Below are 5,295 nucleotides of genomic sequence, written 5' to 3' on the forward strand. Positions count from 1 at the left end.
CAAAAGAGAAATGAATGAACTTACCAGGTTGCTCGATCTCTTCACATATCTTCCTCCAAGCTCGGTCCTTTTTATTCCTGCCTCGGTACTGAAAGCAGCTGGTGTCGTACAGCTCTGGGTTGTTTGCTACCGCATTGATTAGCCTTCCCCTCCATTGAAGTATGAAGGGCTTTGGCTGGATCTGCCCCTTTGACCTAGGTCCTGATTGGTTGTCGCGGCGCGATTTGATGCTTGAGTTCAGATTTTTCCAACTCGAGCGGTAGACGCGAAACGCGCGTATGCACAAAATGCAACACAAAAACTCACGCGCGTGGTTTTATTCGCGAGTCAAATGCCTGAAACGCGCTACACTGACGCGCGTTTCAGGCGTTTTCGCGACGCAAATCTGCTTCCGAATTTTCGCGGGAGCCGCAATCGCGGGTCATCGCGCCTTTCCATTGACTTTACATGTAAACCTGACGCTCTGGCCGCCTCTATCGCGTTCGGTGTGAACACACCGTTACGGGCGCGAGTGAGCGTCCGGGTGATGTAGACGTCGTAGGAAACTCTCGCTCGCACCCGAGCATTTTGTGGCATGTTTTGACCTATTTCGGGCCATTTTCGTGTTGCTGGGGGGATGAACTCTGAATGACCTATTAAATAAAAGTGTAATATCTTTGACACCTAGCGATACAAACGATGATTTTACCAGCACAAACCGACACAAACGGAGCACTAACCACCCAGTATTTTTTCTGTTTTTCTTTTTCTCTCAGGTTGCTGGTTGTGGAATTTGGAGCTGCAGAGATTTGAGCTGTGCTCCAAAAGTGCATGTTGAAGGTACCTAATGCTTGCATATTATTTACTTTTTCCTTAATACGCAATTTTACATTTTGAATTCTCTTATTTGGTCTTTTAGGTTATCACCACAGTTCCACTGCTGTCCACATTCATGAGCAGTCTTGACCAGTACTCTGACCAGTTGATGAAGATTCTACGAAAAAAAGGAGGGGAAACAGCGCGGCGGATCACAGCAGCATTGTCTACAATTTCACAGGTATTCTGTCTCGTTATAATGTTCTGTAACTAATAGATTAGTTGCAGGTTGATCTCAGGTCTGGTTATTAACCTGTATTTTTAACTTTCTTGGGTCATTTTATGCTTGTTCTGTCCTGCGTTATACTTCTCATCTCGCTTTTGGCTTATATTCTGGACTTGGTCCTGACACAAAGCAGAACTAAGTAACTCATGCCCCTAGAGGCCATAAGTGCCGCTGTTGGCATTGTAGCTTTTTTCTTTTCTTTTTTTTGTTACTCATTAATTGTCCAAAGGAATAATTAGCTACACTGAGAAAAGACAAAGGCAGACAACATTTCACATTTCGCCACAACTCAGTAACACAATAGATTTTTTTTTTTCACTCAAACTTGGTATAAATACTGCAAATGTGGTGGTAGCCCGCATACCTCATATTAACGTGACAGTGTGTAGTTTTTGTCATTAATTTTTGGAAATCTCTATCAAAATGTTTTTGATTCCTTTGAACAGCACTCCTATGCAACAACACTTTTCTTCCTTCTTTCGGGTGGTACACCACGCTAAAGCTGCATTTTCCACGACCCAATGTATTGCAATCAATGTAATTGGACTCATAACTTATAATCTTTATGGGAGTGAATTGGTAAGCTTCTCATTCTCTAACACAAAATACTACTTGCTTGCAAAAAGCATGTTTAAAATTACTTAGAAACAATTATGAATTGGTTAAACAACAATAAAAATTGACTTAAGTTCTGTGGGGGTCTCTAAAAACTTCAAAAAAGTAATTGCGCTGCATGTGTTGTTTTGTTTAGAGTTCCAGAATCGAAGTGAAGCGTGAATATATACCTGAATGAGAACCCTGAAAATCTCATCAAAGAGTACATGGTAAGTTTATTTTTAAAGGGATATTCCACCCCTCAGTAAAATTTTGACTGTCATAATTCCCAGAGTTTTGTAAGTTGAAAAATGTATTTTCTAAACAAGCCCAGGCATTCTCCTGTTCTGGCAGCAATCAGTTTTCTTTAAATTAGCTTACAACAATAAAGTGCATGGGAAATACTAGGATTTTGTTTCCATTCACTTACATTGTTTTATGCGAAACTAAAGAAAATAACCCTGGTCAGCAGAATATTGATAATATTATTAATGCATACTCCTTCTGCCCTCTGTCCATGTTTCATGTATCTTCTTGGTCTTTATTTGGTGATAGTCTTAAATCCACATTTTTCTTTGGTCTGTTCTCCTCAGTCTCATTCAGGGATATGTGTAATTAGGATAGTGTGGACCATTTTAACTAAAATGGAGTGAATAGATAGATGATGCGATGACCAAAATACAACGGATTTAAAATATTTCTGTCCTTTTCAGGATTTCAACGTGATGGAAGCTGAAGAGCTTGAGAGGATGGATTTGGCGTGTTTATAAAATAATCCATGAAGGAGCACAGCCTGATGACTCCCTTGAAGATGTTGGCATCATTATCGAGAGATGCACCGTCTTGCAGGATCTTCACGATGTGGCGAGCGGGTGTGCACTTTTGTTTGGGCTAATTTACTGCCTCAATCTGAGTTACCCAAAGCCACTTCGCTACACATTTGAGTTCTTCCAGAAGGTGCTCATGGGACTGGAAGACAAAAAACTGTCTAACAAAATACAAGTGCTGAAGAACAAACTCTGCCAAAAGGAGACGCAATGACTCTTTCTTTTTTTTTTTGTATTTACACTTCATATTAGTTCTGGTGTACCAGGTTTCCATTGTAGGTCAAGGATCTTGAGTGTTATAAATGTTAAAGTGTATGTGCAAACAAATGTGAAAAGGTTCTAAGGTTGTCACCTGTACTCAAGTTAAGTACTGGATTTTTGGTCTTAGCATTTAATTAAGAATATTTTGAGATTTTTGATGCATTTTTTTTATTGTAAAATGTATTATATAATAGAAAACTTATAATTCTGAATCAGATTTTTGTAACTGGGGACTAAATCGTTTTTACCTTTTTGTGTCACTTAAGTATTTTCTGTAATTGCATTATACAGTGATTTTTAAGTAGCTGTGGTAAATCTGCAGATCTGACTATAATCACAAGTTGTATTGAATTTGACATCTTACGGCACACTACAATGTCACTTTGTTGAAACTCGGAAAGTTGTTTCCAATGTTTAAATTTTGGTCATGCACTTTAAGCATTTAATGTTGCCTTATGCAGTGTTGTTCCCTGTTGAAGCTTTGCCTTGTCAAGGCTCACCGTAAATAAAGTTGTTGATGCAGCACCCTTTTTTTGCATTTACACTTTATGTAAGCTTTGGTGTAAGAGTTTTCTATTGAAGTGCAAGGATCTTGAATGTTATAAATGGTAACGTGTGAGCAAGTGTAAAAAGGTTTTTGAGTTGTCACCTGTACTCTGTAGTTAAGTGTTAGACCTTTGCTGAAGACCTCTGAAAGGTCCAAACACCTAATTACAATGTATAGATGACAACTCAGGAACCTTTCTAGACTTGTTTTGTTGATGCCTAAACATTTAGCATATAGATGAAACTATTAATTAAATCATAATTAATCAAATTAATTAGGTCCAAAACGCAATCTAAATGGTTCCATTAAATTCAAATTAATATTGTCAATTGAACCTAAAGCAATACAGTTAATAAAATGAACAAAGTGTTTAAATTCTAATTAATGGTGTTAAATAGTAACAGTGAAAGGAAAGCTGTTGCTTTTATAGAACAATTTCACTTCTGATATACATCACCATTGAAATTGCAGATAACAACCATATTGATTTATGTTTAATTGACCAGGTTTTGTGGAAAAGATTGCCTTAACTTTGTCAATTAAATCCAACGTTTTATTTCTTAGAGTGTTGGTTTAAATGGACTCACTGTATTGGTGCATGGGTGTGGGGCGTGTCTCATGGGTGTGGTATAAGATAAATGTGGTTGCACTCACTTGTTCACAGCACCTGATGTGATGAGCAGAAGCTAGGGTGAGCACGAGGCAAAACTTTCTGTTGACCGCAACATACCGCAACATGATCGTAATATTATCGCAATATGAATGCAAATTGAACACAACGTGATTGCAATTGATAGCAGCTTGAATGATTGTGATATATTTGGACTGTAACTTGATGGTATTTGTATATTTGTGCACCAATTGATGCCATAGATCAGTTTGTAATTTTGACATAGTAGCTATTGCAGTTATTCGTAAGTTGCAGTTATTTGTTTGTGCAGTCTGTGCGTTTGTTTGATAGTTAATCCCATATGCTGATTTGTGGTTTGGACAGTGGCATGCGGAAATAAAGAAGCAAATGATACAGAAGTGTATTTTGTGCGTTAATTGTTGCGCGTCATCGGTGTCCTCATGTTTAGCCTGCCGCGGCCATTGGCTGGAAGAGCCGCAACAAATTGTCAACAGAAAGGTTTTAGGTTTTATTGGATTATTTATAAATAGATGAGTTTTATTGATGATAGTTTTGTAGTTTGCTGTTGCCTTTTACAACCCGCTTTTTGATTAAGCCTTTGGCTACACAAAATAGATTTCGTTCAGGAGTCTTATTCCTCTGTTAGGTTTTAGCAGTACAGCTGCATTAGGCGTTGTACTGATTTGCTTTCTAGTTATTGTGCATCAGGCGGCTGAAGCCATTGGCTTGGGAGTACCGCCGCAGTTTGTGTTTAAGACAGTTTGTCTTTCTCACAGCTGACGGTATGGAGGTACATAAATACCCACCGCTAGTATGTACGGAAGACTAGGTTAAGTTAGTTAGGTTTAATAGGCAGTTAGTGGGGGATATTGCTCCTGTCAATTGTGTGTGTCCAGGGTTTATGAAGTGAATGTCATCAAGTTGATGCGTTGGAATGAAGCTGTGTGGCATAGGTGCAGTTCAGCGTTTGGATTTTTGTAATATTTTGAAGAAAAATGGAGACACACCAATTAATACAATGTGGTGATGTGGATGGAAAGAAAAGACAGCCGAAACCGACTGCTAAGGCTTTGGAGAATCAGATTGAAAGGCTTCAGACAGAACGTCACACTAAGATTAATAACATTAAAAAGGTCATAAAGATTATTAAAGAGTTAAAGCAATCTGAGGATAATGTTTCAACTGTTCAGGCTCAGTTAGAGAATTTGTCTGTGTTGCTTAATGAGGCGACTCAACTGCAGGAAACCTTGCTTCCTTTGTTTCCTCAAGAAGAGCAAGAAAAACAGACTGCTTGATTTATAAGTGTGCGAGCACATAATACTGAGTTTATGGAAGCGGTAAAGAAATGGCTTCA

The 5,295-nt window shown here is 38.4% G+C and overlaps 1 long non-coding RNA gene across 1 annotated transcript; it reads left to right on the plus strand.

Moving 5' to 3' along the window:
• Positions 1 to 765: 765 nt before the first annotated feature.
• LOC113018408 (uncharacterized) lies at positions 766 to 2,715 on the plus strand. The gene is made up of 4 exons (XR_003271787.1): positions 766 to 819; positions 899 to 1,036; positions 1,833 to 1,905; positions 2,389 to 2,715. It is a non-coding gene; the product is annotated as an uncharacterized LOC113018408 (long non-coding RNA).
• Positions 2,716 to 5,295: the final 2,580 nt, after the last annotated feature.

This window comes from Astatotilapia calliptera, chromosome 3 (genome assembly GCF_900246225.1).
Source record: "Astatotilapia calliptera chromosome 3, fAstCal1.2, whole genome shotgun sequence".
NCBI lineage: Eukaryota > Metazoa > Chordata > Actinopteri > Cichliformes > Cichlidae > Astatotilapia > Astatotilapia calliptera.